This window comes from Triticum urartu, chromosome 6A (genome assembly GCF_056163025.1).
Source record: "Triticum urartu cultivar PI428250 chromosome 6A, HENAU_Tu73, whole genome shotgun sequence".
Taxonomy (NCBI): Eukaryota; Viridiplantae; Streptophyta; class Magnoliopsida; order Poales; family Poaceae; genus Triticum; species Triticum urartu.
In genome coordinates this window covers 417,490,816-417,514,023 of record NC_141878.1, presented here as the reverse complement: position 1 = coordinate 417,514,023, position 23,208 = coordinate 417,490,816, and positions in this window count along the sequence as shown.

The following is a 23,208-nucleotide window of genomic DNA, read 5'->3' as shown; positions in this document are numbered from 1 at the left end:
GGGTGAGATATTATGCTTCCCCTGTATCCCCAACACGTGATTGCATAACCGGAAAGGTTCGGGAGTTTCATAGGTGGGAATTCTAGTAGCTCTAGTTCTTCTTCCACGGATATTGGTTTGAGATGGGGATTTCTTACCGATTATTCGTTCTTGATCCGTACCTTGTTGATTTATTTCTGTACCTTAATTCTACGTGGCTTCTGAATTTATGGATATGTGACCATTTCAGGAGGAATGCATTCGTTCATTTTGTTCGGATGTGAAGACTATATGTTGCAATTTTCATTCTGTTGGATTCAGCTCCAATATTTGTCTATCAATGTGCTAATGGTGGTCAACCTCTTCAGGATGGCTCCTCCAACGCGCACGACTCCGAATCCTGATCCGCCACCACCTCCACCTCCTCCAGAGGCATGGCAAGCTGTGATGGCTGCAACCAATGCAAACACACAGTTAATCATGCAAATTCTTCAAAAGCGCAATCAAGGCAACCAAGGGAACCAAGGCAGCAATCAGAATCACTTTGCTTCACTCAACCAGTTCCTTGCTAATGGGACAAACACTTTCAGCAATTGTGTTGAGGCAACCGATGCTGACGATTGGCTAGTGGATCTGTGCAAGCATTTCGAGTGCAGTAACGTCAGGCCTGAGGACTTTGTCAAGTTCATTTCCTTCCAACTCAAAGATCAAGCTGCAGAATGGTTCCAGCACTACAAGGATTCTAGGGGTGGACGTGTTATCACTTGGGATGATTTCCGTCGAGATTTCCGAGCTCATCATATTCCTCAGAGCGTGGTTGAAAGCAAGCGTGAGGAATTCCGCAACCTGAAGCAAGGCTCTTTGTCTGTCTATGACTACAACAAGTTGTTTCAGATTCTCGCTCGCTTTGCCAAGCAGGACGTACCTGATGAGAAGAGCATGATATACCAGTTCAGGGGTGGTCTTAGAGAAGAAATTCAGCTAGCTCTTGTTCTCTTTGAGCCCTTGAGGTACGATGACTTCTACAACATGGCATTGAAGCAAGAGGCTGCTCAGTTGAGGTGTGATGCTTCCAAGAAGCGAGTCAGAGATGCTACTCCTTCTTCCTCTACTCAAGTGGCCAAGCAGCAGAAGTATTGGCTTCCTCCTCCTCCGTTCCGTCAACCGTATCAGCAGAAGAGCAAAGGTGGTAGTGGATCTTCCCACCCACCCAACCCTGGCTTTCAGAACAAGACTTCGTCTCAAGCTCCAAGATCGAGTGCTCCGTATCACCGTCCGCTTTCAGAGGTCATGTGCAACAAGTGCCAACAGAAGGGTCACTATGCCAACAAGTGTTTCAACCAGAGGCGTCTTCCTCCTCCTCCTCCTGTGAGATCGGCAAGTACAGCTGTGGTCAAGCATAACCCCAAGCATGCCAAGCTCAATTTGATGAATGCAGCCCAGGCAGAGGACTCGTCAGATGTGATCATGGGTAACCTTCCTGTTAATGATATTCCAGCTAAAGTTCTTTTTGACACTGGTGCATCACATTGTTTCATCTCGAGACCGTTTACATCTAGGCATGAATTGGTTTCGCAAGTTTTGCCTAGTCCTTTAGCAGTTGTCTCTCCCGGTAAGTGCATGCATGCTAACTCCATCGTTCCGGATGTTACTATCACTTTGGGTGACTACAAGTTTCTGGCTTCTCCAACGGTTCTTGGTGACTCGGATATTGATCTTATTCTCGGAATGGATTGGCTTTCTAAGCACAAGGCTCAGCTTGATTGTGCAGCCAGGCAGATTCAATTGACTCATTCGTCTGAGGATGTAATTGTCTTTGCCGCTCGGGATAATACCATCCGTCTGTTTTCTCTCAATGAGAAGGGTGAACTGGATGCCATCTCGCAAATTCCAGTCGTTTGCGAATATCAAGACGTCTTTCCAGAAGAGCTTCCAGGAATGCCTCCGCACCGGCCAGTTGAATTCGTTATTGATCTTGAGCCTGGCACGGAACCTGTGTGCAAACGTCCTTACAAGCTCGGACCTGAAGAGTTGAAGGAGCTGAAGAAGCAACTCGATATTCAAGAGAAAATGGGTCTCATCCGGCCTAGTTCTTCTCCATGGGGTTGTGGTGTTCTTTTTGTAAAGAAGAAGGATGGAGCGGACCGACTTTGTGTTGATTACCGTCCATTGAACAAGAAGACCATAAAGAATAAATACCCACTTCCCAACATCAATGAGCTGTTCGAACAACTCAAAGGTGCCCAAGTATTCTCCAAGCTTGATCTCCGTATGGGTTATCATCAGATTCGAATCCGTGAGCAAGATATTCCCAAGACGGCTTTCAGGACAAGTTTTGGTTCATATGAATACACTGTCATGTCTTTTGGCCTCGTCAACGCTCCTCCGACGTTCTCTCGCATGATGAACTTCATCTTCAACGCCTACACCAATGACTTTGTTTTGGTCTATCTTGACAACATTCTGGTTTTCTCCAAGAACAAGGAAGATCATGCCAAGCACTTGCGTTTGGTTCTTGATAAGCTCAGGGAACATCAGTTCTACGCCAAGTTCTCCAAGTGTGAATTTTGGCTCGATGAGGTTCTTTATCTTGGTCATATCATCTCTGCCAAAGGTATTGCCGTGAATCCTGCGAAGGTGTCTGCAATTGTGAATTAGGAACCTCCTCAGAACGTGAAGCAACTCCGTAGTTTCCTCGGTCTCGCAAGCTACCGCCGAAGATTCGTTGAAAACTTTTCTAAGATCGCGAAGCCTCTCTCAAATCTTCTCCAGAAGCACGTCAAGTACGTTTGGTCTCCGGAGTGTGACATTGCTTTCAACACTAAGAGAAATTGATCACTGGTCCAGTTCTGACTCCGCCTGATGAATCCAAGCCGTACGAGGTCTTTTGTGATGCCTCTCTCCAAGGTCTTGGCGCAGTATTGATGCAAGAGAAGAAAGTTGTTGCTTATACATCTCGCCAGTTAAAGCCTAATGAGAAGAACTACCCCACTCATGATCTCGAGTTGGCGGCAGTTGTGCATGCTCTTTTGACTTGGAGACATCTTCTATTGGGAAGAAAAGTGGACATTTTCACTGATCACAAGAGTCTCAAGTACATCTTCACTCAGCCTAATCTCAACCTCAGGAAAACTCGATGGGTCGAAATGATTCAAGAGTATAATCCGAGTATTGAGTACACTCCAGGCAAGGCCAATGTGATTGCTGACGCATTGAGCAGAAAGGCTTACTGCAACAGTCTGATTCTTAAGCCTTATCAACCTGAGCTTTGTGAAGCTTTCCGCAAACTTAATCTGCAAGTTGTTCCTCAAGGTTTCCTCGCCAACCTTCAAGTCTCTCCTACCTTGGAAGACCAGATTCGCCAAGCCCAGCTTCTTGATACTATGGTGAAAAAGGTGAAGATTGGGATTCCCAAGAGTCTACCCAAGTACAAGTGCTACCGCCTTGATGACAAGGATACTCTCTTCTTCGAGGATCATATTGTTGTACCCAAAGGTGACCTCTGTAAAGTGATCTTGAACGAAGCTCACAATTCTCTCCTCTCCATCCATCCTGGGAGCACGAAGATGTATCAGGACCTTAAGCAAGCTTATTGGTGGACTCGAATGAAGCGCGAGATTGCTCAATTCGTGAATGAATGTGATGTCTGCAAAAGAGTGAAGGCAGAACACCAAAGGCCAGCTGGTCTCCTCCAACCTCTTGCCATTCCAGAATGGAAGTTTGACCACATTGAGATGGACTTCGTGACTGGGTTTCCAAAGTCCAAGCGTGGCAATGATGCTATATTCGTTGTCATCGACAAACTCACCAACGTGGCTCACTTTCTGCCTATCAAAGAGTCGATCACCGCAGCTCAATTGGCGGAACTCTATACCTCTCGTATTGTCTCTCTGCACGGTATTCCACAAGTGATCTCTTCAGACCGTTGCAGCATCTTTGCCTCCAAGTTTTGGGATTCTTTTCAGAAGGCCATGGGCACCAACATCCGCTTCAGCACAGCTTTCCATCCTCAAACTAGCGGTCAAGTCGAGCGTGTCAACCAGATTCTTGAAGATATGCTCAGGGCTTGTGTGATCTCCTTCGGCATGAAGTGGGAGGATTGTCTTCCTTATGCTGAATTCTCCTACAACAACAGTTTTCAAGCAAGTTCGGGCAAGGCCCCATTTGAAATTCTGTATGGCAGGAAGTGCCGTACCCCTCTCAACTAGTCTGAAACCGGTGAACGTCAGCTTCTTGGAAATGACTTAATCACAGAGGCAGAGGAAATGTGCAAAGTCATTCGTGATAACCTCAAAGCAGCCCAATCCCGTCAGAAGAGCTACTATGATAGTAAGCACTGTGATTTGGCTTTCGAGATCGGAGATCATGTTTACCTCCGTGTCTCTCCTATGAAAGGTACTCATCGTTTCGGTATCAAAGGGAAGCTTGCCCCCAGATACGTGGGACCTTTCAAGATTGTCAGCAAGAGAGGCGACCTCGCCTATCAACTCGAGCTTCCTTCAAACTTTGCAAATGTTCATGACGTGTTCCATGTCTCTCAGCTTCGAAAGTGCTTCAAGACTCCTGACCGCACTGTCAACTTCGAGGATATTGAGCTCCAAGAAGATCTCTCTTATCATGAGCACCCAGTTGCTATTCTTGAAGAGACTGAACGCAGGACTCGCAACAGGTCAATAAAATTTCTCAAAGTCAAGTGGTCACACCATTCCGACCGTGAAGCTACCTGGGAACGCGAGGATCACCTCCGTTCTGAGTACCCGGCATTCTTTCAGTCCTAGATCTCGGGACGAGATCCTTTCGTAGTGGTGGAGTGTTGTAACACCCCGGATGTAACTTTCCCAATTTGTACTCCAACTCTTGCCATTTCCGGCGCTAAGTTATTTTATTTTCTTGGGTTCGGGTCTTTGCCTCCGTGTGTTGTGATCGTTGTCATGCATCTCATATCATGTCATCATGTGCATTGCATTTGCATACGTGTTCGTCTCATGCATTCGAGCATTTTCCCCATTGTCCGTTTTGCATTCCGGTGCTTCGTTCTCCTCCGGTGGTCTTTTGTACCTTTCTTTCGTGTGTGGGGATTAAACATCTCCGGATTGGACCGAGACTTGCCAAGCGGCCTTGGTTTACTACCGGTAGACCGCCTGTCAAGTTTCGTATCATTTGGACTTCGTTTGATACTCCAACGGTTAACCGAGGGACCGAAAAGGCCTCATGTGTGTTGCAGCCCAACACAACTCCAATTTGGCCCAAAATCCACCTAAGCCTTCTCCATCATCTAGATCGTTCGATCACGATCGCGTGGCCGAAAACCGCACCTCATTTGGACTCTCCTAACTCCCTCTATGCCTATTTAAAGAACCCCTTCGAATCCGGATCTTCCTCTCCCCCGAAACCCTAATTTTTCCCTCCGCGCCGCCGGACACGTTCGGGCGACGCCGGACAAATCCCGCCGCCGCTCCCAGCCTCTACCGTCACGCCACGTGTCCCTGTACCGCCGCCCACCGCCGCGCGGCCCGGGGAGCCCGGAGCCGGCCCCCGCGGCTCATCTCCCCCGCGCCGCCGCCCGAAGCCGCCTGCCTCCTCGCCCCGTTCGCCGGCCCTGCCGCCTTCGCCGCGAGCCGCCGCCGCCCGGCGCCGCTCCGCCGCCACTGTGCGCCGCCACCTCGCCTCGTCGCCGGCCGCCGCGGCTCCGCCGCCCCTCGCCTCGGCCTCGCCTCCTCTCCGCCGCCCCGGTCTCTTCCTCCCCTCGGCCGCCTCTTCCTCCCGCTCCGGCCACCGCCCCGACCAACGACTCCTGCGAGGGATCCGGTCGACCTCGGATTGCGTGCCACCGAAACCCTAGATCTGGTGGTTCTTTTTTTCTTCTAAGTCCCCGGAATTTTCTAGTCCATATGCTCCTGTTCATAGCCTCGTAACTTTGCATCCGTAGCTCCGATTCATGCATATAGTATATCAAAATGTTCATCTCAGAGAGTACATCATTTCATTCGATTGCATCATTTTCATTTGAGTTCATCTTGATGCCCGAAATGCTGTTAGAAGAGGGCTACTTGAGATAATTGTCAGATCTGCTGCTCCATTTAGCTTTTTGTCATTTTTGCCATGATTAATGTGTGCATGCTATGCCCATGAGTTCTACATATGTTTTGTTAAGGGTTTTGTCATCTTTCCAGAGGTGCAACCCATGTATTTTTGTGATGTGTGTGGTGACTAGCACAAGCTTGCAAAGTGGTGCACTTGTTAATTCTGTTTTCAGGGACTTAGCATTTCCACTAAGTCCTTGGTCTATTTATCTCATATGGCCATATGTTCATGTTGTTTCCTAGTGATCCGTGCCTCTTTTGAGGATGATCGGTAAGGATGTTTTGTTAATCTTGTAGTGCTCTATCCATCCATGCCTTTGTTTGCAATTATGGATCACCCTAGCTCGAGTCAATCGAGCTCTACTTTTGCTACTTTGTGAATCTGGGCAGATTGTCAACTTGTGTGCAATTTTGCCGATGATGTTGTAGTTGATCCGTGCATGCTATGCTATTGTTCTTGCCATGTCTAGCTTGCATTTTGTGCCTTCTTGATGGGTGTATGCTTAGTTTATTATGACTTGCTCCGTATTGAGTGCATCGACCTCGTAAACATGCCTACTTGATATCTGTTTTCAGCATGCTCTAGTTTTCACTAAGTCTGTGATCTGATTATGTTTTTGCTATGTTCACATGCTTGCAATTGTATTTTCTGATCCCTTTTGGCTCAAGGTCACTAAGGGACTTTTGTTAAGCTCTTTGAGTAGCACCATGAAATGCTTTACTTTGACATGTTCAGATCCTGTAACATGTAGTTTTGTTGCTCCGAAGAGGGCTACCTGATCTGAAATTCCAGACAAGTGTTAATTTCACTAAGTCTGAGATCTGTTTGCCATATGCATTTTTGCCATGCTTGTTTGAACCTGTTAATGGATGATTTGGCCGTAGCTCAGTGCTAGACTTTTGTTAAGCATCTTGAATGCATCCCTGCCATGTATTTTTGTCATGTTTGGGTGCTGCAGCATGTTCATTTCATTGCATTTAGTTGGCTACTTGCTGTAAATCGCAGACCGGTGTCATATTTGAATCGCTTGCCATTTCCAAACCGTAACTCCGATTCCGGCATTCTTTATATCGTCTTTCCAGTGGCACACTTGGATTTCCAAGTTGAGGCCAGGTTCTTGCATTTCCTGTCACATCTTGCATATGCATCCCGCATCTCATCCCGCATAGCATATCATCTTTGCATCATTTTGTTTGTTCCTTGCACGTGGTTGATTGTGTCCTTGTTGCTTGTTTGTCTTGTTTGGGTAGATCCGAGAGACGAGTTCGCTAACGAGGAGCCCGTTGAGTTTGCTTTCGAGGATCCAGTCAACTCTGACAACTGTGCAGGCAAGATGATCATACCCTCGAAATCACTACTATCTTTGCTATGCTAGACTGCTCGCTCTTTTGCTATGCCAATGCTACGATGCCTACCACTTGCTTTCAAGCCTCCCAAATTGCCATGTCAAACCTCTAACCCACCATTGTCCTAGCAAACCGTTGATTGGCTATGTTACCGCTTTGCTCAGCCCCTCTTATAGCGTTGCTAGTTGCAGGTGAAGATTGGAGGCCGTTCCTTGTTGGAACATTTATTTTACTTGTTGGGATACCATTATATTATCTTGTTATCTTAATGCATCTATATACTTGGTAAAGGGTGGAAGGCTCGGCCTCTCGCCTAGTGTTTTGTTCCACTCTTGCCGCCCTAGTTTCCGTCATATCGGTGTTATGTTCCCGGATTTTTGCGTTCCTTACGCGGTTGCGTTATAATGGGAACCCCTTGATAGTTCGCCTTGATTAAAGCTTTTCCAGCAATGCCCAACCTTGGTTTTACCATTTGCCACCTAGCCTCTTTTTCCCTTGGGTTTGCGGAGCCTGAGGGTCATCTTATTTTAACCCCCCCGGGCCAGTGCTCCTCTGAGTGTTGGTCCACCTGTCAGCTACCGGTGGCCACCAGGGGCAACTCTGGGCTGGCCTACCCGTACCTAGGACAATCTGAGTGTGCCCTGAGAAAGAGATATGTGCAGCTCCTATCGGGATTTGTTGGCACATTCAGGCGGTGTTGCTGGTCTTGTTTTAACCTGTCGAAGTGTCTTGAATAACCGAGATACCGAGTCTGATCAGAACGTCTTGGGAGGAGGTCTATTCCTTCGTTGACCGTGAGAGCTTGTCATGGGCTAAGTTGGGACTCCCCTGCAGGGTTTTGAACTTTCGAAAGCCGTGCCCGCAGTTATGGGCAGATGGGAAATTTGTTAATTTCCGGTTGTAGATAACTTGAACCTTAACTTAATTAAAATGAATCAACTGAGTGTGTTACCGTGACGGCCTCTTCTCGGCGGAGACCGGGAAGTGGACACGGTGTTGGAGTAATGTTTGCGTAGGCTGCTCTCTAGTTTCTCGCTCGCGCTTTGCCTCCTCTTCTCGCTCTCTTTTGCGAATAAGTTAGCCACCTTACTTGCTAGTCGCTTGCTGCAGCTCCACTTATATTTACCCTGCCTTACCTATAAGCTTAAATAGTCTTGATCGCGAGGGTGCGAGATTGCTGAGTCCCTGTGGCTCACAGATTACTATTACACCAGATGCAGGGCCTGATGATTCCGCTCCAGGAGACACGTTTGAGCTCAAGTGGGAGTTCGACTAAGACTCTCAACGTTACTATGTTTCCTTTCCTGACGATCAGTAGTGGTGCCCAGTTGGGGGTGATCGGGACCGTGTCGCATGTTGGGTTATCTTTTATTTTGGCGCCGTAGTCGGGCCATGAGTGTTTGGATGATGTAATGTTATTTATGTACTTGATTGACGTGGCGAGTGTAAGCCAACTATGTTCTCTCCCCTTTTATTATCTATATTACATGGGATGTTGTGAAGATTGCCTAACTTGCGACATATGCCTTCAATGCGATTATGCCTCTAAGTCGTGCCTCGACACGTGGGAGATATAGTCGCATCGAGGGTGTTACAGGCTCCCCGTGCATTCTCGATGAGCCGGGTGTTGATCCACTGGTCGTGCCACAGCGCTAACGCCACCCTCGGCACACTAAAGCCAACCGTGTCTAGTGATGATGAGCGTGTCGCTCACCGCGGTCGCCGTGTCCACAAGCAGCGCATGAGTTGCGCCACGTTGCTGGCCCCCACGAACCACATGAACAGTTGTCGGTAGTGAGGAGGTAGTGGGCCAGCTCCTCCATTGGACTAGTCGTCGGCCAAATTCGAGCGTCAGTGCTCCGCGTTGCGCATTAGGCGCAGAACAGTTGGTTTTTGTGCCTTGGTTCAAATGTGGTACAGTACCAAGTTGTTACCCTAGCCCCAAGTGTGGTGGTTTTGGGTACGGTACCACCCTTTTCCTTTTCAACTAGTGAAGCGTAACACTTGATTAAGTAGCCGGATGGTGTGCTAATGTAGGTGTCCGACTGTTTGAAGGAATAATTGAGGTGTGCCCGATCCGTGCCCGCATTTAGGGGTCCAACTTACCATGTTCCGGCAGTAGTAACTATACTAGTCCATGCGTACTCCCTCTGCTTTTATTTACTCCGCATTTTAGCTTTGCTCAAAGTCAAACTTTGTAAACTTTGACAAAGTTTATAGACAAAAATAATAACATATACAATAACAAATCAATACCATTAGATTCATTATTGAATATACTTTCACATCATATAGATTTGCTATTGTAAATGTTCATATTTTTCTATAAATTTGGTCAAATCTTATGAAGTTTGACTTCAGTCAAACCTAATATGAATAGTGAATAAAAACGGAGGGAGTATCTTACTCCGTGACCAAGACTGAAGGGAAAACGAGACAACTTGTTGTTTATTTGAGCCGTTCAAGTATAATCATGTGGCGTTGCTTATTTCTCATTCCTCTCCAACCCTCTTCTCCATCGATCATGCGGCCCTCTGGTCGAGTCCATCCTCCCGCATGCCTCATTTGAACATCCCGCCAAGTATCATTGACATGTGGGCCTAGACCATGCTTGTACTTCCAATGTTGTAATTTGTTTGACATGCATACAGACAAACGGTTCGTTTAAGTTTCACTTTACCTCCACTACGTGTCACTTCCTGTCTTAGTTTTGACATCCCATTCGGTTCATGCCTCGACACATCTTGACGAGATCAATTGATGTTGAGAGATCAATTGTGTGTCGTGCAAGGAGACAAAGGTTTGGTCTATTTCTATGATAGAAACGACCCACGCGAGGGGGGGGGGGTCTGTGGGGATCGAAGGGAGTATATTATATGTTCATAAGCGAGACAAACGTACTGTACCCACCCTATTCCTTTTTCAATAGATCCCCGGACCCCGAGATGAAACCAAGAGAGAAGGAGTGGGTGCATGTGTGATACCTAAGGCGGATTCAAAATTTTGAACCGGTGATCATAGCATCATCAAATCATATATAAAGGTTATTCAATGTTTGTTTCGCTTTTGAACATACAATATACCCCCTCCGATCCTTTCTAGTTTACATATAAGTTTTATGTGTAGTCAAGGTATCTCTACTTTGATCAAACTTACAGAAAAAGTATCAACATTCAACAACGCCCAATCAATAGGGTTAGATTCATACATACTCCTAGATTTGTATTCAAACAGAAATTGTTTCCAATTTGATTTCAAACACATGAATGTGTTTGTTCTCGCGCATGCTCTTCCTACTAGAATTTCACCACGTATAGCCAGTACAATAGTAATTTTTTATTGTCCAATAGTACTAGTGGAGTACTGACAACATCTGCAATAGAGTATGCAGTGCTCATAGTACTATACTGGCGGGCCCCATGCTTGCTAGGCCCCGCATGTCAGTTACTCAATGGCAGGTTCGACCACGTTAGGGGATCCTCATCTGTACTATACTCTCTCTGTTTTTATTTACTCTGCATAAAACAAAGGGAGTAGTAGTATAAATGACGCGGGTGGGGGAGGGGGAGGGACGTCGGTTTGCTCTCAACCGCGGTCCCCCAAGCGAGCAAAAACGCAAGACGAAGCATGTTCCATTCGGCGAGCGACGTGGAGGGTCCAGCGTGCCGGGGTGCAATGCGAACGCAACAAGAGCGATGTATAGTCAAAACCGATTGACCGGTCATCACCGGAACCACTATTCACATGAGGACCTTCGCTGCTCGGCCTACGCTAGCCACTGCCCCAAAACCATACCTCCTCTCCAGCCCATTCCCCCACCTTTCGATCCCCTAGCCCGCATCAATCGTCCCCTGGTTTGTTGGAAAGCCATGGTACGCCACAAGATCACGTACTACAAGATGCTAATGCCGGAGCGCCGCACAGAAATCACAGCAGCGGTCGGCGGCACACACCTCCATTCCCAAGCTCGCTTTGTGGCGGGCCAATCCCTGAGTTCTCTAGAGCCAAGCTCCGAGGAGGAGGAAGCCGATCCAATGTTCATGGCGTAGGTCGTGGCATAGAAGGCCCCCGATGCGTATAAGACGATGGACGTCGACTTCATGCCGGCGCCCGGGTCCCCCACGGTGTAGGCAGACAAACGGTTAACCTGGCGATACTAAAGGAGGACTGGGAGGCGGAGGCTCAACTCAATGTGGAGCGCGCGCATGCTGCTGCCATCGAGGCCCTCCTGCAGGCGGAACCGGATGTCGTGGATGTGAACCGGGCAGTGGTGGCGCAATTTGACATGGAGCGCTCGGATGCCGCTGCCATCGAGGCCTTCCTGCAGGCGGAACCGGACGTCCTGGACTTGAACCGGGCGGCGGAGGCTCAACTCAACATGGAGCGCGCGGATGCCGCTGCCATCGAGGCCCTCCTGCACATGGAACCGGACGTCCTGGGCTTGAACCGGGCGGCGGATGCTCAACTTGACGCAGAGCATGCGGATGCCGCTGCCATCAAGTCCCTCCTATAGGTGGAACCGAACGTCCTGGACGTGAACCGGGCGGTGCTCTCGTCCGTGCAGAACCGCGTGAATGAGTAGTTGGAGGCCGAGGAAAACCACAGTGTGGAGACACACGTCGGCAGCTACGGTTGGTTCGCGCCGGCAGCCAAAGACGACGAGGCCGTCTCGTTACGCGAGCAGTGATAGTTTCTCTTTATGTTGTCGTTTTTAGGGATCTTTTGTTGTGTAAAAACATATATTTATGCAAGCCGCCTGACTTTCATCATTTGGGTCAGTCGATCGTTTCAGGCGGTTGGATGAATACCCTACGTCTCCTAACCCTTCTTCCTCACCTCTTCTTCTTCCCCAATAGACCTGCCCAATTGGCCGTATGGATCTTCCCCAACATGCAGTTGGATAAACATACTGTATGAATGAAAATTATGTGTCAGCGGTAGGATGGCTGAGTTTGGTTTGATCACATGCGGTAACACGTGTTAGTGAGGGTGCGTTCCCTTGGTTGGGTTGGCGGCGTGCACCAGCGACTGTGTGAGGGTGCGGTGCGACCGCGACAGCCGTGCACAAGTGTACCCCCTTTTCATTTTGAAAACTTTAGGCAAGCTTGGCAAAATGTGTGGCAAAGTATGGCAATGCAAGGCCTAGACCCAAACAGGATACAAGTATGTACGTAGGAGTACTACTTGTGTTAAAAAAAGAAAGGCGGGGTTTTCCTTCGCGAGATTGATCGATACAAATCCTCGTTTGACGTGTCAATTAATGTGTATTTGTTTCACCAACGCCCAAAGAGCTAACCATCTCACTCCTCATCACTTCATTAATGCAGCACCATGCAAACCAACCTTCTCACTTCCGCATGCATGCAAGGTTATATTAATGTCCTTGGTTGCTAGTACGATGCAAACCCCATCAATTTTGCCTCGATTAGTGTTAGTGTCCTTCTGCAAATTGTAATTTTGATATACTGGACTTGTGTACAAAAATTGGAGGTAGTAACTATTTGACTTCCTTCCCCATTGCGGAACGTCGACGATATCTCGAACGTTGTGGTTTGGCGAAGTGCGTTCGATGGAGAACACCATTGAGGGAGACCATGGTAATTCATTCTCAAGTGCCGCCTACAAGCTGAGACAACCGCCTTATTTGCATCCAGGAAGTCCGTTGAACCAAAGGACGCGTAAATGTACTAGTACTACACAATAGCGTCGCCCATCCAACTTAGTGCGGTAAGGTGGTTTCTCGAAGAAGACGATGGAGAAGCGGAGTCAGCGAAGAGTGAAATGATGGTTGCTTCGTCCGTGCTTTGTGATTTGACACCTCACCGCTTTGTGATTTGTGATAGAAGGGACAGGGGAGTAGACTATGTGCTCTATAATGTACAAGCGTCCAAGCACGGGAGAAAGAGGAGAGAGGTTGCATTTTTCTATTCCTTCAATCAATCAATTAGGGAGCTTCGGTTCCATCTTTTTGGCTTTGGCAACACCGTCCACAATGGTTCTCATTCATGCCAAAAGCTATTTTCACATTTGGCTACACATTGTGGATGCCCTTGACCGTACCACTTGGTTTTGCTCCTGTGTGCTATCTATACAAATCTCAATTATATTGATCTAAAAAATTATAGTATCAAGATTAGTAAGACCTCTTCCAATGGATAGTTGCTTAGATGAGGTGCTAAGCACATTAAATAGTTTAGCAACTATAGTCCCCAATGCATTGGTGCTTAAGTTGTTGTTGCTAAGCTCCCATCATTTAATGATTTAGCTACTAAACACTTTCACGCATTAGTGAGCTTGCTTCATTTAAATGTTTGGCCTAGGTTTGCGCGTTTGGCATTGCTTCTTCCTGGGGTCACCAAACCCATCTCTCTCCTCTTAATTGTCTTGCCACATCAGATTTTTCGCCTACATGGCAGGCTTAGCACCTGTACAAGGTGGAGCATTGGGAGGGGCCTAAAAAGGAGGTGATTTTGCCGCGCGAATGGCGGGGGAGGTTTCTTATTTTTAGTGGAAGTTGGCTTGGCGGTTTGCTAACATGCTGTCCCACGTGCCAATGCTTTACCAAGCCGATCTGCGTCCCACATGAGGCAGAACAATGACAGAAGAAACACATGGTTAACTTGAAGAAGATGAGGGAGAAGCGGATTCAGCAAAGAGTGAAATGATGGTTGCTTCGTCCCTCCAACTTCTTTTTTTAGCATTATTACTTCGTCCCTCCAACTTAACCGCGGGAAAGGTGCATCTTTGTGATTTGACGCCTCATTACTCATTACTACGCCGACGCCATGACTAGGGTGCTTCACCCCTACTGCTCTGCACTGTTATTTCGGTATGGCACGTGGACCCGGTTATTTGATGTCCCACATGTCGGCCAAAGGGACTAGAACATTTATGAAAGAGAGCGCTCCACTCTTACGACGGAGGAGTACACGACACGGCGGCCTAGTGAACTGTTACTTGTACTGTAGTACTACTATAGTTCTGCTGTTTCGCACGATCCATCGATACAAACCCGATTAAACAAGAAAAGGCGGGATTTTCCCCGCGCAGTAGATGATACTACCCATACATTTCAAAGGCAATTTTAATGCATGTAAACTGAATAATTAAGTAACAATATGAGATCTAGTAAAACTAAAAACACATATGATGTATTGTGTAAGAGTGTAGAAGTAGTGTTGAATTGCATAGTTGTTAGATGTAACATGCGAGAACGTGTAGAGATGTACTTTTGGAGGGCCTACAGAGAGAAATTGGGCATAAAGTGGATTCAAATATTTGTATTCATCTTCATAGCATTTGTAACTCATATCTATAGTTTTGTATAGTAGACGTGAATGCTTGTTCGCTCTTATGAAACCAGTACAACAATAATGGGGTGGCGTGTGCCAATTTAGGCACTGGCACGTTGGCCTACTCAGCTCCACAGAGAGAGCGAGAGAAGATATAAATACACGGGCGGTCAGTGTATTTCAAGCGAAAAGTGTCTTACGGTCACCGGACTTCAGAATATGCTCATTACGATCGCTATATACATTTTGCGGTGATTATACGGTCACTTGCTCACCGTTCAGCATCGGATTGCACTCTGTTGGCCGGCCAAATAGTCTGCGTGGCACTATGTTGACTAGTTAAATTGACCACGTTCCTTGTGGGTCCCACCTGTCAGTTCGCATAGGAAAAAGGTCAGATAAACACAAATTTACGCATGCGCGACAAGACTCCAACCCGTGCGCGGGAACCACCTGGTTGTGTATGTGTCTGTCAGGGCCAGATGTGTGCGCATGCATGTGTAGGTTGAGCACTTGAGCATGCGAGTGTGTGTTGGTCGTGTGGTGTGTGCATGCATGCTTGTGTGCATGTGAGTGTTGCGTGCGTGCGTGGTTGTGTGTGTACATGTGAGTGTTGTGTGCGTGCGTGGTTGTGTGTGTACATGTGAGTGTTGCGTGCGTGCGTGGCTGCGCGTGTTCGTGTGAGTGTTGCATGCATGCAGTTTGTGTGCATGCATGTATAATCACCACACCAACTCCTATGTGTTAAAATAGACAGCTCAGCATGCCAATACAAGGCCACCTTGTCCGCTGTGCCCGTGGTCATGACTTCGATCCACCGTCCAATATTCTTTTATCGTTTGTTTTCATTCTTACTAGCAAGTTGCCCGTGTGTTGCACGTAACATCAAGATGCATTTGTATGAGTTATTTATCTTGTGAGAGAAAAGGATGAACGGGGGAAGGCCTTATTTGCAAATGTGGAGAGGGGTGTGGGTACCTTTTTGCAAAATTGCCATAGTTTCCTTCCTATCCGTCAGATATAAATCGGACGGCCTACATTGCAGGATGGCAGGCACACCATCACCAACTCTGATTTTATAAGAATAGAGTAGATACACGCCGACAGGTGGGCCCAATGGTAGTGAGATAATGTGATGCAACACTAGAGGTGCCACGTGGAGCGTTTAACTAGTCAACTAGTCGTGTCTTGAGCAAATACAGAGCTGTACGGTGAGCCCATGACTCTATAATAACCACAAAACATAAATGGTGACCGTAATGAGTGGATTCTGTAGTCCAATGTACGTATCGTTCTTTCGCTTCAAATACAATGATCGTCACTGTATATATCGTAAGATAAAGATGAAACATGCGTGAATGTGATGGGGGCGTACTTTTAGAGGACTTGGAGATAGTTTGTGTGCGTACGTGAAAGGGGCGTAGAGGGGGTGTTTGCGATGGAGAGAGAGATGCTCTTCATTTCTCTTTATTATGACTAACTTTATATATAGTATAAAAATATAAAAATTCACAGTGCGGAATAAATATCATTGTGGGCACCATGCACTACAAATTAACATTCATACTCCTCCATATAACTTTGTAATGTTGTATATACTTAGAAATTCTAAAATAAGTTTTTTGGCCACACTTTGTGTGGTTTTATTCAAAAGGAATGCCGTATGCGAAATAAACGTGAAGAGAGGGATTTTTAGATCAATGGGGTATGTGATGTAACATGTGTGAATGTGTAGTTGATGTATTTGGCAGGGCCTAGAGAGGTATGTGTGCGTATTACGTATTCGAGAGAGGCATGGATAGAGGGGCCGACGGGGGGGGGGGGGGTGCGTGGGAGAGATAGCACAAGAAATGAGAGAGGTCTAGAGAGAGACGAATATGATGTCATAGAGAGAGATGACCATGAGTGTGTATATGCAAGGGGCGAGGGGATAGAGGCATGAGGAGATTTGTTTTGTGTGGTGTCTGTATTGGTATGTGTGGGTGTGAGAAGATAACGAGACCTAGGGGCAGAGGGTGTGTCACTGCATGAGGTCCGGTGGGCCGAGGTGAGGCCCTTGGTTTTGTTCCGTCCTGCGCCACATTGGTCGGCCCGTGACACATTTAGGGAGACCCATGGAGGAATATTCGTACAAGACAAAGATAGTAGAGTCGTGAAGGACTCTGTGTCCACTGACAAAGCCGGCTAGGATTTGTAACCCTAGCTAGGTCCTCGGACTAAGGTAACCCCTTATCTCTGATATTACTATTCATCCAACCTAACTTTAAGGGGCATCTTACAGAATGCTCTGCTAGAATCATACTCGTCAATTAGGAAGAGAGGCGAGGACAATGCGTGAGAGACAGACCTAAAGATAATGTGCGTGCGGGAGACACGTAGGCAGGTCTATGTATATAGAAGGGGTCAATGGGAATTGTGCGTGTGTATGCTTGTGAGAGGAAGAGTGCTTCTGATAAAGGTTAGTGAACACAGTCGTAAATGGTTACGAGAGGGAGGTAGGGTTATTTCAAGAGCATGTGTGTGAGAAAGACACCTCAGGAGAGAGTGTGTGAGAATGTGTGAGAGACCACCAATGGAGAGTTAAACTACATGTAAAAGACTGATGTACACATTGATTAAAAATATAATTGTATCCAAATATTAGGATGGGACCATGATATTTGCAATTCGCGTAAGGAACGGTCATTGACCCATCAGACATCTATATTCTATCGAATTTGAGCATGTCTATGTTATTATTCGACATAATTGATCCACATAGTTAGTATTTTGAACTCCAGACAATGCATCGCTTTAGCAATTTAATATAAACGTGAGTATAGTTCATGTTGTGTGTGTAAAGCACATTATACATACAAAAGTTACACAATGAACATTATAAATAGCTAGCTACGAACTAGCATACATTTGAATTCAACTTATGGTGGTTTAAAAAATTTGAATTCAACATGAAGTACAAAATAGATTCAAATTTACCTCCTCCATTCCAAAATAATCGTAGTTATAGGATTTTCAAGTGTCAAAATTTCAAAAAGAAGCGCATAATTTAATGAGGTTTTCAAACATACATGGTCAAATTTAACATTGTATATTTAGGTCAATCCTCAAAGTTCAAGAGTACTCTAAACATGAATGCTTATGTTTTAAAATTTTGAACGAAGTGCCAAAAGAGCCTCTACTCGCCCGAAACCATGTGAGACCAATGTTTGGTAGAAGGAAATTACTTTTCTAACTCCAACCCGTGAAACCTACCGGCCCGACGTCCAAAGGTCTAAACCGGGGTAGGTTTGTAGCTTCATCTAGACGCCACACAACCGCCTCCGAAAAACATTCATACACAATGGCCGCCTAAGCACACATGCGCGCGGCCAAAATCACTTCCACCCACTATTTGGGACACCTGGGATTACCATCCTACCCCCGACCCGCAGTAGGTCCGAAATTTAAGAGGGGGCAAAGTTTGTACTTTCCCCAAATTTCAAACAAGCACGTCCCATCTGTTCAAAAAAACAAAAACAAGCGCGTCCCAGACTGAAACATGGTTCTCCCTTAGCTCCCCTCGTCCGATTCCCCATTCGTACTCCGTGGGCGCCAAAACTACCTGTCCACCAGCCGCGAAACCATGGCGTCCTCCGTCCGCCACCCCATCCCACCCATCAACCGCCGCCCTCCTCTATCACGCCGGAGCCGATACCCTGACGCCATCGTCCACCGCAACCACAATACCCTCCACGTCTAGTAGTGGAAGTCGATGCTGAGCTGTCCGTACCTGAGGCAGTTTAACCACGCTGTCCTGCGCCTCACCACTACCGCTCCAACTTTGCCAATGTCCACCGCACCGGAGTTGTTCCCGCTACGCTGTCATTCGCCGCCTCGAATCTTCTTCCCCTCCACCGACAGACGGCCACCGCAACACAATCAACAATTTGGCCATGGGTTTGTCCAAGGCTCCACCCTCCTCCAGAGCATCGATTCCCCCGGTAAAAACAAGAAAATCGCTGCGACATATGGAGGACACATTACTGGCAACCGGAAATGGTACTCCTCTTCCCTTATTCATGCAAATCTTATGTGTCTGCTTGCACGGTATTCACCCCACAGAAGACACTAGTTGACAGCTTCTTCCTGATACTAGATATTCCTAGTAACTCGCGATGCACAAGGTTTGTCCTGATATACTATTTCACCTTATCTAGAGGTCCGTTGGCCCCCTGGATTTCAATTCCTGGTCCGTTGATTCCCAATTAAAGGAAGCATTCCCCAGCGCAACAAGCGCTAGTCCGCCTATTACGCCGGGGAAGAAGTGCCTCCGTGTTTATCTTAGGGTGTGTGGGGCCTAGGAGTTGTTGGCGCCCGATCTGGAGGTCGGCCGAGATTAAAGGGATGGTCAGGGGCGCTGCCAAGTATGGCGCTGGTGTGAGGTCGAGGGGAGGGCAGGGCGGCGGAGGCAGGGGTCTGGGTCGGTGGTCGCTAACGGTTCAAGAAATATTGTCAACAGTGACTGGCGGGAGGTAGACGAAGGCCATCTACCCGTTCCTTATACATCAGACGGTTCATAAAAAAAATCGACTGACCTATTTATTTTCAGTCAACTGTTATTTTGATAGGACCACATGTGGTGGTGTGCTGGAGGAGTACCTGCATTTCCTAGCCATCCCTATGCTCATATATTACGAAATCATACGGAGTAGAATCTAATTTTGTTTGCCATGCAATGTTGTAGAGCTATCATATGTCTCCTATCATTTATTTTTCAGCCACCTGCTATCTGCTACTTTTACAGTGCACTAATTCTGCACACTCTTCACCCATACTCTCACTATTGTTTTTTGTGCATCGGTATTTCAGACTCTACCAACCGGTTGATAGAAGCACAAAATAAGAGAGAGAAGTAGCTCCAGATTTCTTCGGGCTTAGGCAAGACACGTTTCAACCTTATAAAGGGTGCAGTCTCAGCAGATGGAGATGGTAAACGTAGCTCTGGAGTTGATGACCTCTCTCGCCATGAACCACCATCCCAGGTGCTTGCTTTAATTTTGCGGTGTCATATGTGGTTGTATGTTGCATATGGTGTCTAGCTTGTATTCGAAAGGCCGAAGTCGGTCTTTATTAAGATAAGGAAATATATTTTTTACATGAACCACCATCCCGGGAGCACCAGAAGAAAAATAGCTAGTCAGGGCACTGGCCGAGCCAGTGACAAGCCCAACACAGACATGTATCACCTGGAAGCCAACTAGAAAGCCATGATGGTGGCGAAGCAGCCCGCCTCCCACCAGGCTCTCAGGTCCTCGATGATCATGCTCACCACTCCAGTCGGATGTCTAGCTTGTATTGCTTCCAATTTGGTTAAATTGCATTTGCTTAGCTTACACATTATACCTTTGAATATGACATGCCTTCCTCTTTTTGGTACATACTAGTACATCTATCTATTAACCATGTTCTTACATCGAACTAATGTTCTTGTGTATCCCTCATCAATCACTTATGATGAGACAGTCACCCCAGTGGGTTGCTGTGACAAAATACGCTCTTTTAAAGAATGCAGCATCAGCCTCCCCACATGATTCTCAAAAAACAGAAAGGCAAGATAAAGATAGTGAACGTAGGTCTGTAGTTGATGATCGCATTTCCCCTACACCAGCATCGCAGGTGCTTGCTCTAACTTGGCAGCGTGATATGTGGTTGCATGTTGCATATGGTGTCTAGATTGTAATTCTTCCAATCTGGTTAAATTGCATGTGCTATTCTGCTTAGTTTATACATTATACCTGTTAATGTGACATGCCTTCCTATTTTTAGTACATAGTACATCTGTCTATTAAGCATGTCCTTACATAAAACTATTGTTTTTTGTATCCCGCATCAATCAATATAACAAGACACCTTTAGTATATGCAGTGTGATATTAGTTGCATCTTTCATATGATTTATAGCATGCGCTTCTTCTAATTTGTTGAAACGCCATTTAAGATGGGACGCTTTTAATTTGGCAGAGTCATATTGATTGCATCCTTCATGTGGTGTCTAGCTTGCATTGCTTCTTATTTGTTGAAATGGCTTCTGCGTAGTTTACACAAACAGTTGTGAATATGCCATGCCGTCCTATTTTTCGTACATATTCCATCCTGATATCATGTGTTTGCCTTAGATCAAATTAGTGATTCTCAGTATCATGCATGAATGAGTTCTGAAGAGTGAATCTTATTGCTTTTTCTTGTCAGTTTTACTTGACAATTCAAAAGCAATAAAGCGGAAGGAAATTAGCAAGGTAGTGGATAAAGGTGCTCCTTCCAAATAGAGGGCCTCTACAGATTCTACTCCGCCACCCCCAATAAGATTTGCAAGACAACACATACATAGACACTGAACGTAGCTGTGTTGATGATAAGCACGTCTCCCCTAGTGCACCATCACACCTGCTCCCTCTAACTTGGCACTGTTACATGTGGTTGCATGTTATGTATGATGTCTATCTTATATTGCTTCTAATTTTGTTGAATTCAATCTGCTTACTTTACATATTATACTTGTGAATAAGACATGTGTTCCTGTTTCTAGAACATACAATATCTGTCTACCACACCATGTTCTTACATCAAAGTACTACTATTGTGTAACCTGAAACAATCACTTATCATAAGACACGTTTTACTTGGCAGTGTGATATAGGTTACATCTCGCACTCTTTTCTAGCTTGTACCACTTCTAATTTGTTGAAATGGCACTTATGACGAGACCGTTTTAACTTGGTAGAGTGATATTCGTTGCATCTTTCATATGGTGTCTAGCTTTCATTGCTTCTAATTTGTTGAAATGCCTTCTGCTTAGTTTACACATCATAGTTGTGAATATGCAATGATGTCCTTTTTTCATACACATTCAACCGTCCTATCATGTGGTCGCCTTACATTAAAGTAGTGCTCGTCAGCATCCTTCATTAATGAGTTCTAAAAAGCGAATTTTTATTCATTTTTCTTGTGGGTTTGACTTGACAAGGCAATGCAATTAAGAAATAGGAAGGAAAAATAAGGCAGGGATTGATGGCGGTTTTCCGGTGAAACTGGCATCCCAGGTGCTTTCTCTAGCTTGGTAGTGTGATATTGTCTTGCATGTTGCATACGGTGTCTAGCTTGTGCTTCTTATTTGTTGAAATGGCTTCTGCTTAGTGTTGTGGTGGGCGCACAGCAGATACCAAGGGATGGCTAAAGAGAGGAGGAGGCTCGAGGGCGCTGGTGGACTCCAGAGGCGAGGTTGGCATGAGCGGGCGTGGGACGCCAGACATACCCAGGGTCGGGGCTCTCCGAAGAGATAATACCCCTAGTCCTGCCGAGTGTTGTTGTATGATTGATAGTACAATGTTGCTCCTGGAGCTGTATGGAGGAGGAGGGAAGCTGACCAGGGCTTAGGTAGTTCCCTCTCCTTGGGTGTTGCTAACTAGGAGTGTGTGCATGTCTGTCTCTCCCTCTCGTGCATGAGGGCTCCTGGGGGGTTTTATAGGCCAACCCCCCAGGGGTAAAATGGTAATGTTACAAGTCGGTGGGTCCGTATTGTCGGTGTCCGGGGGTCCGGGCTGGGTCCCGCTGAGGGCTTGTGGTTTGCTGGGTTCCCCTAGGTGTGGGCCCCGCATGCCTAGGGGGACTGTGCGCCGTCTTGTCGATCGTCAGGGCGTGGCCGAGTCGAGTCGTGTACAGTGCTCTCCGTTAAGTCGCCGCTTTCTGTTGTCAGCGGTGAAGGCGGGGGCACCGTAGCCACGCCGGCCCTGGTCAGCGGGTAGGTGAGGGGCACTGTTGCTACGTACCCGCTGACCAGAGGTATGGGCGGGGTACGGTTGCCTCGGTCATCATTGATTGAAGTCTTGTCCCCATCATATGGCCTGGATGGGACGGGAGCTGACCCATGGCTGGATTGCGTAGCACGCCACGGGTGGCGCTGGCTTGTTGAGGAGGCTTTGGCCGTGCCGGGTTTGGCTGTCTTGCGCTAATTGTTGGGGCCGAGTCGACGTGTCTTGCCGGGTCGGCTTGTCTGGCCGGCTTGCGGGGCTTGGCCGGGTCGAGCGACCCGGCCAAGCGCGTGCCGGTATTGAGGGGCAATGCCAACCCTGTTGTTTTTGAAGAGGATTCGGGTTCCGTTGCCTGCCCATGGTCCATTCCCCCGACAGTAGTCCCCGAAGCTGTGAAGGCCCGCCGTCTTCGGATGTGTGGGCCTTCACAGTTTCCCTTTAAGCAAGGTGGATTCTGTGAGCGCCGGGTCCGGCAACACCCACCGCGTGCTGGTTTTCTTGGAAACCGGATCCTGGCATCCCGGCCGTGGCGGGGACCGAGGAGTCCGCTGAATCTTGGGCAATCCCTTGGGCTTCGCGCGGGCGCCACATGGTGCCCGGAAGTTGGAGGGGCCTGACAGGCCACGCGTGTGACGGGACCGGGCGATGGGCTGGGGCCCACCGCCCGCGTCCTTGGCCCAAGCGCGTGGATTTATTGCGGCGTCGGGAGGCCGATTGCTCT